Source organism: Agelaius phoeniceus, chromosome 2 (genome assembly GCF_051311805.1).
Source record: "Agelaius phoeniceus isolate bAgePho1 chromosome 2, bAgePho1.hap1, whole genome shotgun sequence".
NCBI classification, from domain to species: domain Eukaryota; kingdom Metazoa; phylum Chordata; class Aves; order Passeriformes; family Icteridae; genus Agelaius; species Agelaius phoeniceus.
Genome location: NC_135266.1, coordinates 6632185 through 6647606, shown reverse-complemented (window position 1 = coordinate 6647606; position 15422 = coordinate 6632185). Strand labels below are relative to the sequence as shown.

Below are 15422 nucleotides of genomic sequence, written 5' to 3'. Positions count from 1 at the left end.
TGTAGGTGAGGTTGCACAGAGACAACATGGACACACAGAGAGGAGTAGAAGAGAGAAGCAGATGCAGAAGTCCCTGGAGAGTGGGGCAGTGAAGAGAAGCATCTGCAGAAGGAGACTTGAGCAAGGAAGAGAAGCCAGTGGGTCACCAAGAGAGGGTGGTGGCTCCATGGGTGCCTGACTCAGGTGGTGTCCTCAGGGCTGTGCACTGCTCCTTGTGGCCTCACAGGCTGCTCTGCAGAGGTCTCTTGCTGGTCTCTGACTTTCTTCCTCTGCCTTCAGCTGTTCTGCCCTCCTTTCTCAGGTGTGAACAAACACCAAGGAGACAGAGGACAGGCTGGGACATCCTGCATTCTCTTGCAGCACTTGAAAGATCAGCATTACTGAAACCCAGAAGAAGAAGAGGTGTTGAAGGCTGTCAGAGTCAGGCAATCAGTCAGGCAGGTGCACTGAGGAGTACAGAGAGCTGGGAAAGAAGGGGCAGAACAGCAAGAGGCTTTCCTTGGGCTAGCAAACACTTGGGTTGCACAGCTACAGGCTTCATCATCACCCTACTCCCCCGATTTCAGTTTTCAGAGACAGCATGGTTTTAGTCCTTCATCATCCTGTCAGTCTGGTCCAGATGGCAGAGACTCAGAGCAAAGCAGTTATTCACCAAGAGAGGGATTGGAAAAGGACAGGCTCTCTCTCTAAAAGCAGTAAAGTTGCATTCAGTGAAGACTGCACTATGTCTAAGAGCAGTAAGGGGCTGGACTGATGTAAAATGGAGGTGGTCCTGTCACTTTGGTCATTCTTATGTCTGCATTTTATGTATAGCTTCTATAATTCTGAATAACACAAATCTTATCCTTCAAAAATTGTGGAAATACTTTGTCTGGCCAAATAAGTGTTTCCTGGTTGCTCTTTCCATTAATCCTCTCAGTCTTTACGGAGGGGCAGAAAGATAGGGATGCTTAAATTTTAAGATTGGAAAAGACCAAATCCAAAATCTGCTTTTTTCCCAATCACCAAGATTGGAAAACACCTGTAAGCTCATTGAGTCCAACCCAGCACCTCCATGTCCAACACTAAACCTGCCATATCTTGACGACTTCTGAACATTTGCAGGCATGGTGATTCCACCACTTCCCTGGGCAGCCTGCTCCAGTGCCTGATCACCCTTTCAGTGAAGAATTGTTCTTTGATATCCATCTAATCTAACCATCCCCTGGTGCAATTCCTAAGACTTCCATTGGAGATGCTCGCTGAAATTCAGCGCACAGGCACCTGCTGGAGTTTTGGGCTGATCGCTTTGAGGTGCAGAGGTTGTCAGTGCAGGGGCTGCTGCCGCAAGCCCTTGCTGCCTCACTTCTTTGCCAGAATTCCGCAGCTCCTGCCCTGAACCGCTCCAGGGTGTGCTGGCGGATGGATGCGGCTGTGGCAGGCAGCCCCGCTCCCGGCGGGCGCGCTGCGGGCGGGCCGGGGGCTCATCCCGGAGGGCGGGGAGGCATCGCAGAGTCCCCACTGCTCGCTGCCGGCTCCGGGGAGCGCTCCGGGAGGGGATGCGGCGGCTGCAGCGCGGGGCCGCGGCCGCCCGGGGGAGCGCAGGCACCGCCGCCCGCGCCGCGCTCCGCCCGCGGGGCTCCGCGGGCCGCACCGAGCGGAGCGGCCCCATCCGGGATAAAACACTGCCCCCCTTCCGCGCCTTACATAAATTTAAACTTTTCCCCCTTATATTTTTTTTTTTCTCTCTCTCTCTTTTTTTTTTTTTTCCCATTATCGAAGATCTCAAATATTCCGAGAGAGGTTACAAAATGTGTTTACTTACAAATTTGGAAGTAGCGACAAGACGCAATGCAGTGAATTTGTCATCTGCTCATGACTAGCAGATGGTCCTCCTTCTTTTGCAAGCAAACTGCGTGAGTCACATCTTGCCTGGTTTGTAGGATCGAGCCGAGGCGCTCCCTGGCACCGGGGTGGACAGAGTGCCCATCCTGCTCCTGCCGCCTGCCCACACAGCCTGTGGGCTCCCTGGCACTGCCTGGATCCCACCGTGCCCTTTGGAAGGGTTCCTCATCCCTCCTGCTCCCACGGCAGATTGATCCGGGTGCTCTCCTGTCGATGGAGGCTGCTTCACGTGGCTCTCGCAGTGCAAAGGGATCTTTAAATGGGAGCACATTGCTTTAACATTTTACAGACGAGCTGAAAGAGATAACTCTGAGTTATGCTTAAACAGACTCATTTTTTAGCTGTGGATGAAGCTGAAGTGGGAAATGCAAGAAAGCCTTGTGAGACCCTTTTGGCTGGAATCAGTGCTGCTGCAGGCCAGTGTTCCTGTGAAAACCCTGCATCAAGGCATGACATGTTGAAGGTGGTTCTGAGCTGTGCTCTTAGTCAGTAATAAAACAAAACAAAATTAAATTAAAATAGTGCACCTCTACATAGGTTTAGAGGTCTGTGCAGAGCTTACAGAATTGGAGTTGGTAGTCCTGTTAAACAGATAAGGCTAGATTTTATTACAGGTATGTTAGAAGACTGTTTTACAAGATCTAACATTCTTTCCTGCCTTCCCTCTCTGGTTTGAGTTGATTTCTCTTGATAGCTTTTCCTCAGTTATGACACATTCTTGGTTTTGTCTTATCGTGTAAATCTGCATGATTGGTTTTCCTCAAGATTTGTGTCTGTGTGTGTGTATTCTTCACAGCAGAGCAAGTTTAAATGATACAGAAATGACATACCAAGAGTGATGGGGAAAATTCAGGGAAGCTATCAACCTGAAAATGTTTTGAAATGGTTTTTTTGCAAAGTGGACAGGTTTCAGGTTGACAGTTTCTTTTAAAATGAATTCATTTCCAAAGCTGTCACTTATTTATATGACATAATACCTGTGGCTCTTTGCTGAATGCAAGAGTTCCACTCTCTCACACCAGCCATGGGTACACTGAGCACTCCTGCCAGGTGCTCACGTTTGCACAATGTGAGACACACAAATTGTGCTTGACATTCCGTAGGTAGCAGAGTCCATGTGAATAATATAAAGAAAGTGTTGGGTTTCCTTGCTTTTCAGTTTCTTCTGGAATGTTTTTTGCCTGGTTTTCATAGAAGAGCACTCTGGATTAAGGCACTCTTCATAGGTAAGAACAGAGAGACAGTCACCTTGTTTCTGAAAGAAATGCTAAAATCTATGGAGGACAGTGAGGAAACTCATGTTAACCTGGTAATAAATCCAAACCTGGCACCAGGAGCTCTGATTTGGAGATCCTGGAGCTGTAACCAACCTGTGAGCACCATGGCACAGCCACAGTCCATCACTGACATTTCCTCCAAAGTCCTCTGTTTCAGAGGTCAGATGCTGCCCTGGGAATTGCCTCCCTGCAAGGAGACAGAGCTTGAGCTGTCTCCTCTGTCTGAGCTCCTCATCAGTAGCTGCGAAGGTGCTGGTGCTGAATTGTCATCCAGAATGTGGGAATGAGAGAGGAAGGGGAATTGAGGGCTGGTTGTAAAGGAAACATGAGGGGGTTGCTTGCAGAGGTGGATCGTCTTCAGGTTTGGGAAGGGTGACACTCATGAGGGCCCCTGGGGACTCCAGTGCATCTAACAAGCATCAGGAAAGCCCTCCAAGGTGCCAAGAATAGGTTTGTCCTCTTGGTCCCTGAAATGAGCCTCCTCTCTCCTCTCATTGCTGCCAATAAATCCAGGATTAGGAAGCTGACAGCCGCCTACATGCTCTGGAAGAACACAGTGACCACATACAAAATTTATAGCCTACAATATTGCTGTAGGTGGGGATAGAAAATACTTTTGTGGGGTTTTTAGGCTTGGGATTCCCCGTGGGTGCTGGCAGTGACATATCCTGATACATTATCCCCCTCCCTGCAGTGAGGCATGCAGGAGGAGAGGGATGGTGTGCTCCACGTCAGTGCAGAGTTCCAGGGATTGATGCTGTCCCAGGTGCTCTGGCAAGGTGCAGGTTACTGTGTTTGATGCACCTTGAGATTGGCTGTTGCTCCACAGTCCAATGCATGTGCTTCAGGTTCTCTTTTTACTGTCAAAACCCTACAGCCCTGGTTGGGTGCCCTCTTGGGCAGCCTCTTTCACCACCTAAAACCCTCCCTTGGGGCCTCAGCAGATAACTACATAGATGGGGAGCAGGCCATGGCCTTTCTAAAACATGGGCACCACAGCTGGTCAGCATTAGCCTGGTGGCTTTTCCTTGCTAGCAACATGCACTGCTCACCCCTGATTACTGTTGCTTCACCAGTCTTGGTGACCCCCTGCTCACAGAGGGGAAGGAGACAAAAAGGAATGCTTGAAAAGGTCCATGGGAGGCCCAAGTGTGAAGTCTGCAGGAGGAAAATTAATTCAACAGAAGTTGTGAATAGAAAAGAGTGGCATAGTGAGCTCACACAGGCCTGACATTCCTTGGTTTCTACAGTGTCTGGGATCTGGACCTGAAAATCCTGGGTAAAACCATAACTAAGGAAGATGAAGTGGTAAAAGCTCTCACCTCTGTCTTCTTTGTTGCTGTTGGAAATGGAGAATCACAGCTGTGAAATTTAGATCCTAGCCAGACAGCTTCTGTGAGATTTCACCTCTGAGCTGAGGCTGGCTTGTTGTGGGCAAGTTTCTCATTACTTTTGGGTAATTCACTGGGATGAATACAAAATATAATTCATTCCAGCAAAAGAAGAGCTGCATCTCCATTGGAGGTGCTTTGGGTAAATGGGAAGCTCTGAGATATGTGTTTTGCAACTCACAGTGAGACTTTAAATAAGATACCTGGGAAACTGAAAAATGAGCTGCCACTGGAAAACCCATCATCTCAATGTTGGATTTTCATAAGGCAGGGGGCTTGGAAGTAGGTGATATTTAAGGTCCCTTCCAACCCAGGCCATTCTGTGATTTTGTGATATTTGGGAAAGGGCAGAAACCCAGATGCAAACCCAACAGAGCTCTCTTGCTTCTAAGTTATTTAGTTTAAAGCTAACTCAAGGAGAGCCACAGAAACTCCTCATGGAAACCAGATAAGCCTATGGATAAAATTCTAAAGAATAACTTCAAAACTTGCTGCTAAATAACTATAATGAAACAGACAGATGTCCTGATTGTACTAATATGTGACAATATCCAGTGCCTACACCTTATCCATGCCCCAGATTCCAGCATAAAATCATGAGCATATTCAGCTATTTCAAACAGACCTTGCCAAGACCAACTGCTTCATGTTTAATGCATTCTTTGTGTATCTTGGGTAAAGAAAACATAATAGAATGGCAAATCTTACCCAGAAACAGCATTGCATTTCTGGATTTCCAGACCTGTCTTAGCCTCAAGCAAGGGAGAAGTTTGTACAGCAGTTAACATGATTAAGCATGACTGACGCCACATGTGTCCTAGGCTGGAAGAACTGCTAAATCTCTACATTTTGCCCAGTCATGTCACTGAAAGGGATTCCATACACCTGAAGAAGATTGCTACACCCAAATGTTTATTTTTCTGGTGATACTGGTTGACCTACTTTTGCCTACCAGGGGTAGTACAAGGTGTTCCTACCCAAATGTCCTGAGACCATCCTAGATGAGCTTTCAGACATGTTTGAAGTTATATTCTGGGTCCAGCCTGACAGAGAACTGAGCTCAACACCTTGCACTCCCTTTTCCAGCAGGAAATAAAACTTTGCATGCCTGGCTGCGGCTCTGAATTAAAACCAAATCTCCCAAAAAGTAACCCAAGGATTTGACTTTGTCGGGAAAGAAGATGAGATAGGAATGTGGTTGTCTTTGAGGGCAGATAAGGAAGAGCTTCTGGTCCTGCTGCATGGCAGATCTCCTGCTGGGAAGTTCTGTGGGAGGAAGGGGTGTAATTCTGTGGGACCAGCATTATGGATGAACTCAGCATCCTCTACTGGATGTGAAATAGCCCCTTGAAACTGAAACCAGCTCTTCTCAATCTCCAAAAGAGAGAACTGTAGTTTTGCTAAGGAAAACTAAGCCTGTGGTCTCAAGGGATATGAGATACATTTTATTGTTAATTTGTATATTTGCCTTGTTGCATATGTCATCTAAAGCTGTGTAGGAAGAATGTATCTGGAGGTTTTTTTTCCAAATTTGTTTTATTTGGTGTAGACACACTCTGAAATAAGACTGAAGCCTGGGAGGGGTAGGAGGGGAGGAGGCTGGGCTTGAACCTTAACCCCACGAGTGTTCTTCTCAGCCCCGTGGGCTCTGGCTGCACAGTCTACACAGGGCTCCTCCAATTATCTCAAAGACAAAGTGATGGGGATCAATGTGGCTTGTAACTTCTTCCTTAACTCCCTTACTATTGATGTTTTCTAACAAGAGATCCAAACTGTGACAAGGGAAATGAGTGAAGAAAGACCTTTCGAAAGAGGAGCAAAATGGGAGCTGATCCAAGCGTCTGTAATTAGCTAATGGCTGTGAATATTTATGAAATCTCCCAGCAGTGGCAGTGAAGTGCTGATCCCAGAGAAGTGGACGCCCTCTTCCTTGATGTCTTTAATCCTTGCAGTCCCAGCTGCCATGGCTCAAGTTTTGGAAAACCCCACCCTCTTTCTGGCCTCTGATCAAAATCAATATTTCAGAGGGAAATGCAGAAGAGCAAAGGAGTTAAACAAAAGTTCAGATAAGCATAACAAATACTGGAAAGATGAGATCCTCCAAGCAGAGTGCTCTAGAAAGCACTCCTGTTAATCTGGGCAAGGCTCTCATCAATTGCTCTGTGCAGGAAGAGCTATTATTGGACTCATAAGGAGGTAAGAGATTTATTTCCTCAGCTGCATGGAGTCATGCTATGAGATATCATTAAGTAAGAATAATTAGGATTTGAACTTTTAACATACAAGATTTGTAGGTTCTCCTGTGTTTCCAGTCCTTTCCAGATGTACCTTTCCTAAGTGGTAGTCAGGATTTCTGTACCATTGAACTATATAATCCTTACAAGTAATTTTTTTATGTCTAAGTGGCTTCGTTAATCTCCATTTGAGCATCTGTAGAAGAACTTGGTAATCAATACTTGGGTGTGATAACAAAATAAAATATTGAAGTGTACTTTAATTTGAGCAGTTCAGTGGCAATCCAGCAACACGGATTTCATTTTCCTGACAATACCTTGATGCAGTTAAGACATATCCCAGAAAAAAAAGATGGTAAAATCCAGAATGGTCACATCAGGTTAATTGGTTTCACAGTTGCAATGGCAATATGAGGAGCTTGCACTAACACACAGAGCTGAATTTTCAGGGTGTGGGAAGCAATTGTGCAAAGGGTCTGATGATTAACTTGCTGGCACCAGTTGCTTTTCTGTCACACTGCAATCATTACTCCAGGCAAAAACAAATCATTCTGTTGCTTCATCGGCAGAAAAAAGCCCAGTCCAGCTCCATCTTCTGCCAAGCCTGAGCCTTCTCTTTCTTTCTGGGCGCATGGAGGTTCTGTGGCAGCCCTGTGGAAGAGACCAGAATGAAGGTGCCAGGAGAGCAGAGGTCCCAGTGCCCAGTGAGGTTTTTGTGATGGGGTGGAGCCCAGGGACAGTCCCTTCCACTGTGACATTTGAGATCTACTGATCTCAAGTGTTTCATTTTGCAGAGCAACAAATAGATTTTTTCCATTTTCGGAGCCCCAGTCTTGATTTCTTGTAAAGCTTGAGTGTTATTCATGTCTGTACCACAGCTGATCATTGCTAATTTTGATGCAGAGTTTGACTTTCCCTCCAGAGCAAAGGGTTTGATGCTTTTCTTCAAAGGCAGTGCAGATGGTTTATTGAGTGTCAGAGATCCAAAGAAGCTTAAATGGATAATTTTTTAATGCAGTTCAGGACTTAAAGAGATTGGCTGATTTTTAATAGGTAAAGCCAATTTAGAACATGGCCACTGCCACAGTGACTGTGGGATCAAACTGGATTGGGATCCTACAATCCTTCTGCCTTTTCCCACCCACCTTCTTACTGGATAGTGGCTGGGCTGACACTTATTTAGGCTTCCATTGATGCTGCCATACAACAGAAAAATAGTCATATACTTAATTTTAAGGTTCCTGAATCAGGAAGATATAATCATTGATGGGAATGATTTATACAAAGCTGTTAATTGAAGAGCCAGGAGAGAACAGAATTTCTTTCCTGAAGAGCAACATTGAACAGGTCATGTCAGAAAGGAGATACAAAGTCACTGCTGTGAGATAAGTCCTTTTAAATGTGGTTGGTTTACCAATAATAGAGTCATGGGAAGGTTTGGGTTGCAAGGGACCCTAAAGATCACCCTGTTCCAGCTCTCTGAAGGCATGGACACCTTCCACTAGAGCAGGTAAAAGAGGGGGTAGAGAAAAGGACCCCTGTGGGAAGGCAGGTGTGGTACAGTGTGAGAGGCAAGGTGGTGCTGAGCAACCCTGGAAGCACAGGAAGTCTCAGAAATGGGAAGATCCAAGGGTAAAAGGGTGGCACAAGTACTCACTTTAAGCAGATGAAGGTGTTGCAGCAGATTTCCCTTCACCTGAGTAATTCCATGCCAAGGTACCTCCCCAGCTGTGCATCCTTGAGTGTGCTACATAAATATAACTACACATTCTTCCCCAAAATGTTCCCAATAATTGCAATGGTCCAGAATAATAAATTGCAGCTATTGTAAAACTAATATTAATCTGTATCACACCTGCATCTCTTAAACACATACCATTTCAAATTCTTGCTGGTTTTGTCAGTCATGTGCCCAGAAACACTTTCAATGCACTAAGAAGAATCATAAAAACTCCAAATCAGGTGTTTAGATCTCCACAACCACTCTAGCTTGAAAGAAATTCAACCTCCCAGGCAGAGAGCCAGGCTCTGCTATTGCGAAAAATGGTTCTCCTGCATGTGCTAAGGGATTAAATGTTCCTGATGTTCTAGGCAAGGGCACTGTAGGTTTTCCAGTGGTGATAAAATGCAAATTTCACCTATAAGTCTTTCTGTTGACAGGGAGGATAACAATCTACCTCTATGTGTGTGTGTATGTGTACGTGTGTATGTACATGCTTAAAAATTTTAAAAATTAAAATCTACTGGAAAAGGGAGTGTAAAAGGGTATGATTTCTCCAGATAGTTTTTTTTTTGAGACAAATATATTGAATTGCAATAAAAATGTACCTAATCTTTAAGTCACTTAAACTGTAGTGTTTAGTATGAATATGGATATAGAGCTTGTGGCTCATCAAAGTATAGGGGCTGTATTGACACATGAAGTATTGGATCAAGAAATAAATTTTGCAGGATCAGAGACAGAGTCACAACACAAACAAAATAAAGAAAGTCCAATAACAGGAAAGGCAGAGCATCTCTATTAGCTATGACTGATTTTCCATTGCCCTACATCCTTGGTAGCAATTAGGTGTGGCTAAAAATGCTGTTAAAGGACTAAATGCAATAGCTGGTCTGCATTGACTTGGCTGAACGTTTTAGCTGCTCAGGGTGGATTAAACTCTGCAGTCACAGAGGGATAAATTTGCAATTTGCAGCTGAGAGCATTCAGATTTAGTGAATCAACACAAGCAAATTGACTTTTATTACCAATATTCCAAATGTATCCTAGCCCCAGGACACATGATGTCCAGAAGTGCCCTTACTCACAGTCTGCACCTGAGTGTCTTTCACAGGACAAGAGGCTGGCTTGGCAGCAGAGCTTTCACCACTGCTGACAAGTGCTTTTTGAAAAGCTGGGCACAATTGTCTGAAAGGTGATGCACAAACCAAATTAATCCCCTTCAGCAGAATTGGTTCTCTGCCCTCACCTGTGGTTTTATCAAAAACTAACCAGGGGGTTCAAAATGTATTTTGAACTTGTGTCAGAGAAATGAGATGAGTTCAAGAGCTCTTGGAGCACTCTGCCCATCTGCTTGCAATGGGAGTGAAGTCCCACATGGCAAACCCCACCTGCACATGGATGTTGAGCCTCTATTTCCCTTTGTAGGGTGGTGTCCACTTGCTTCAGGTGGAGATTTAGACAACTTTCAGTGAGAGGGACCCTGCCATGGTGCTGGCTGCAGGGAAATCCAAAGCAGAAGTGTTTCTCATGGATAGATTCTGCACTTTACACAAAATGTGTTGTGACACATTATCTCCTCACCATGTAGCAAAGTGTACTTTGCAGCAATTGAGGAGATTCAGTTAAATCCAGCCTGTACTTGTGTTCGGGCTCGTTATTTATAGCAAGTGTGGGAGTGTGTTGGCCCCTTCTGACAGCATATCATGGCCATCTTAAATCCTGAAAGCACTTTTTTGTTGTTGTTGTTGCCACAGTAAATGTTTAAGAAGTTTAATCTTAAATTTGTGAGTGATTCGGAGACCAGTCTGTTCATGACACATTAACAAAATTAGAGCAGGGAATGTTTTGCTGAAGGAGCTCTCGTGCTTTTATAAGGAGTGAGGTTGTTGGGAGTGTGCTCCCTGCTGTGTGTGCTGCCAAGGCATGGCCTCCATGGCCCACAGTGATGCCTGTGGATGTGTTTGCCCATGGTATTTAAAAAAAAATATTTACTGAGCCAGCCTAAGAGATTTAGAAAATCAAATCTCAAGGTGTTAGAGAGGGCGCTTAGCATGGTGTGTGAATTGGAGTTTCAACAGTGAGCACAGCCAGAAGAAAAAGGGTTAATTTTGCTTCAAGAAGACATGGAAATAATTTTTTTTCTTGCTAATTAAATATGAAACTGACTAACTGTATGCAAGTGTAATTTTCTTATCTTATTAGCCATGTTCATTTCTGAAGTGAATAACTACCAGCACTGGTACAGTATATGGGCAGAATAATAGTCAAACTGATTTTTACTTTAATCTCTGAATACAATTAGCATAATTTAAACTGTTATAAGCTACAGCAGATAGAAATCACATTATAGAGACTGTAGGTGGAGAGGTGGGTGGTCACATGCAGAGGGAAAACTGGAAGAGCACTTAAAATACAGCCAAATAATAAGCATTCAGGAGAATGTAAAGCTACATCGAGTTGAAAGGCACATTATTTCAAGAGATGGGGGAAGAAAAGTGGATAATCATGAGCAAGGTTCAAGGACTTCTACTACTGTAGGGCCTGATCCCAAGCAATGCTGTAAGAGATGTAGTTTATACAACTGTTTTATGGGGCATGAATCCCAAATTCCATTTTCTGTCAGAGGAGAGAACAGCCCAGTGGAGACGGACAGATCACATCTTGCCTGACCAGATGAAAAGAGAAGAAATCAGGATATGATGGGGGAAGGAAAGAGGCAGGTGAGATGGGGAGCCAGAGAGATGGACCATGGGTGTAAAGTGTGTGTTTGAGTGAATTGTGCATGAGAGCAGGGATAGAAGAAGGAAAAAGAAGAGAGAAAGGATGGGCTGAATGAGGAGACCGGGTCTGGAAATCCTGAATTGTAGGCTAGGACTGACTGAACAGTCAGCACCAATGAGTGTGGGAGGAGAGTGACATGAGCAAGGAGAGGAGACAGGGACAAGTTGGTGAAGATAAACCCAGGCTTGAGGAGAGTGGAAAGAAGGTGCTGCCTGACAGAGCCGGGGATGCTCGCATCATCCTACTCCTCTGCTGTCAGCAAACATCCACACAGCCTCTGAGAAGCCATTCTGGATCACCTGCCACTGCAGCCATGGAAAAGAAAGGATTGCAGCTGAAAACTCAGGAAACATTCTGAACTCTTTTTCCTTTCAAATGCCTCCTAGCCCTCTCCATTTACATCCTGTACTAGTTTCTGCAGTGTTTTTTGAGCAAGCAACAAAATTAAGTCCAGGAATCTAGCCTGTTTAACCAGTAATAATCTGATGTTGGCCATAATTAAATTTCTGTGGCCCCTTTTTAATTGTTGCAAGGAAATCTAAAGGACTTGTTATTTAGTACAGAGTGCTCTGAAATGTTGCCAGGCTGTACAGCATGTATTAATCTTTGGGTAAATTTTATCTATATCCTGACAATTTACCCAAATCATGTTGTTTGAAAAGATCTAGAAATGTTCCTCATCATAGCATGACTGAGGGTATTCTGCAGCCAGGCCTTACTGCTGGAGTACAGAACATGGCTTTGATGTATTTTTCACATCAAATTGATAGATTTCCTATCATAAAGAGATTTCTGAAGTATAGAACATGGACCTCACTCCTGAGTGGCTGTTCCTTTGTTGCAGTGCTCTCTCTGCTCTTTGAAACTTCTTCCTACCAAAGGAAAAAAAAAAAAAGCAAAAAAAAGCAATTTCCAGACTTTATTCACTGCTACATAATAGAAAGTGTTGTCAGCAAATGGCACTTACAAAAGCAACCTTCCAGATGGGGAAATGTCAAACTGGAAGTCCAGTGACTTGGATGATGAACTCTGGTTGCCCAGAGACCTTTCAGATAGAGGTGAAAATATTCTGCTTTTTTGAATCAGCCCTACTTGCATTTTTACAATGAATTGGGCAAAGCTACACTGAGGTATGGACTGTACTCTGTGTGTGTGTGTGTGTGGATAGAGATTGGCCAGAAAATCTTAGAACCATTAATTAAATCAATGTATATCACCTCCAGAAATATGTGCACTGGGCAGTGTTTGTAGATGAACAGTACATGTAAAGTAAAGATCCATACATGCTGTGCAGCTGTACTTTTGGCAAAGATGACAGATACTTCCTGAGAAGACTTTCAAGGTCTGATTTTTGTTTACTCAGTTAATATTTGCTGTATTTAATGCACCAAGAAAAAGCATTGCAATTGCTCTGAAGCACTCTGATGCAGAAAAATCAGCAAAGCCAGTTCAGTAATTAAGTGGTGGGATTTTTTCCCAGTTTTTCTTGTAATTTTTGTGTTTCATAGACTTCTAAATGAGATGAACCTTTAATGGACATGCCTAGAACACAGCGAGTGACATCTGTCTGAGAAAGATTTACAAATACACAAGTGTTTGTATTTCTAAGTATGACAATGAAGGCAGCAAGTAAATCATGTTAGTGTATATTTAACACTCTCTAGTTCAGCCATTTGATTTAGAAAAAAAAAAGTTATGAAAGACTACGAAGTGCTAACGAGGACAGCCCTCACCAAGCCCAAACTCTTAAGAAATAGCAGCAGTCCTGCAGCATTGCATTTGTCTCTCAGTGCCAGGGCTCTATATTTAACAAGCTTTCCCCAGCTCCCACACCCAGATGAATTCATTGGAATGCAGTAGGAAAGCAAAAGCTCATCTGACTCATTAGGAGGCTCATATGCAATTACCATCAATTAAAAATTCCTTCTAGAGCCACTGTGTGAATTTGGGTGTGCTGAAAGAAATGAAATCATCTCAGGATCTCTGTAAGCAGGACTTACCTTTGCATGGAGCTCAGGACAAAGTGAGATTTGATTAATCTGCAAAAACAATTAGCTGATGTGCTGAGAACGTGTGGGATCCCCAGAAAACTGTGTCTGGTGCAGTTTTACATCTTCCAGTTCACCTTCTGTGTCTTGCAATCACAGAGCCAAAGAAAAGTTTCTCTATATTGGGAATGTATTGAAAAAAACCTGAAACTGTTGTAACAACATGTTTTGTTGATATGAAATTATTTTCTCTTTCTTTTCAGCAGCCGCTACTGAGGAAAAAAAGTTTAGAGGTGGAAGTGTAATGACAAATGATTTACAGATGGATTCCTTTTTCACTGTATTCCCATTAAGATGGGTTGTAAACACTTCACTTTCTTAGCCCAAGATCTTTCTCAGAATCTGTTCTGTTTAGGTTTAACTTGTTGGATTTGGAATAAGCTCTTCAAAAGACTGAGCAGCTCTTGAGCCAACCCAACAGAATTGAGGTGCCTCTGTCATAAATTTTCATTGAAAAATTTTACCTTAACATGAACTTTACCTTGCAACTGATATTTTAACACTATTGAATGTTTATGTCCTGTTGATTAAGCCTTTTATTAAAACTTTAGAAAAAATACAACAGAGCAATTAGAAGTATGTGTATATATAATTTCACAAGCATTTTAGTAGTCTATACAATAAAACAAGCATGTGCTTATGCTATCCTTATTTGTATTCACTATTCATAAGAAAAAGTAAATTCCACTTTTATCTGTAAAACAGGGTAATGCCTAGATATCCAAGATTGTTGTATTGTTCTTTTTGAAAAATAAAAATGGTAAAAACACCCAAGTTTTAACTGTGAGTACTTTAGAGCAGGAGCTGCCATTTCTGTCACTCTTTATGTTCTGGTGGTGCCAAGAGGATTCTTACGTTTAGGTCTTTAAAAGCCTATAATGAGACAGAATTTCCACATGTGGAAAGCACCCAGACCTCCAACAAAACCTATAGGAGCTGCACAAATAATAAATAGCCCTGGAATGCAGACACTGATCTCAGAATAAAAGTTGATAGATCCTTTTACTTCCTGCACATTGTGTCTTAGGATAAATAAGAGAGCCCAAACAAATCCTTTTGGTTTTGTGTGTTTTGGTTTTTTTAATAAATGCAAGGTCATTCAAAACCTTTGGTCTGAGTTTGAATGTTGGGTCTACTTCTTCTTGGAACATTGTGTAGAAATTTTGATGGAGAGAAAAAATAATCCAAATCTCTATGCATTTTTACAAAGATCATACTGTAATTTATTTCATGCCTGCAGTAGTAGTTATTCTGTGGGGACAAGCAGGACTGGGATTCTCAAAATTTCCTAAAGCTGATATTTAGACATACTTATGTACTGAGACCTAACAATTAACTAAACATGGTCTCAAGGAAAATATTTTAATCTAGCATAATATAGAACATGTATATTCTTATACAAGGGAAGAGCAAGGAAGAGGAACTTTCAGGTGGAGAACAAATCTGGTCTCATATAACTCAATTTTACCTGTACATTTTAACATTTTTCAATGTATAGGTTTTTGTCCGATGAGTTATCTACAAACAAACATATTCTGATTTTGCTTTTACATTAAAATCCCTCCAGGTAAGAGGAGCAATCCAACTGAAAACCAGAAGTCAAGAATCTTGTTTCACTTACATAAACTAAACATAGACTGATATTTTTCTTACAATTTCCATTTTTTATTGTTTCTCAATAAAAAGGGTGCCAAGCTAGGAAATGTGTCAGCAAAGCAGAGAGGTGGTTTTATCAACAGTATACATGCTGCTTTTTTGGAAACATATTTAGAAGACTTACTTCCTGGTAAATCTTCTGCTCTGAACTTGTGTGATTTGCAGAAGAAAGTGGAGCTGAGGGGTGGGAGAGAATTTATTTATCAGGAACATTTAGGAATGGTTACCACAGTGAAAGAAACGGAAGACAAAAGATCCATTAATTTAATAATCTTTGATCATTTGCAGGCTTTGTTTGCATGTGTTTGTATCTTGGAAAAATTAAGAGTGTGCAGATGATGGCAATCAGAAAGGCACTCTCCTCCAAGATCAATTTGATTGAATTCACATGAGGGGAAAAATAAATGTTTGAAGCCAAAATCAGTGTT

General features: G+C 42.7%; 1 protein-coding gene across 4 annotated transcripts in view; it reads right to left on the bottom strand.

The window, feature by feature from the left end:
• The window catches only part of LOC143692001 (uncharacterized), a 213450-nt gene that overhangs the window by 51599 nt on the left and 146429 nt on the right, over window positions 1–15422 (bottom strand). Inside the window, exon 3 of one of the 4 annotated variants that reach the window (XM_077171462.1) lies at window positions 6157–7437. The exons of the other annotated variants lie outside the window; for them this stretch is intronic. The gene's annotated coding sequence lies outside the window, so the exon portion shown is untranslated. Of the gene's footprint in view, window positions 1–6156; window positions 7438–15422 lie in introns of those variants that run through there. 4 annotated transcript variants of the gene reach the window in all.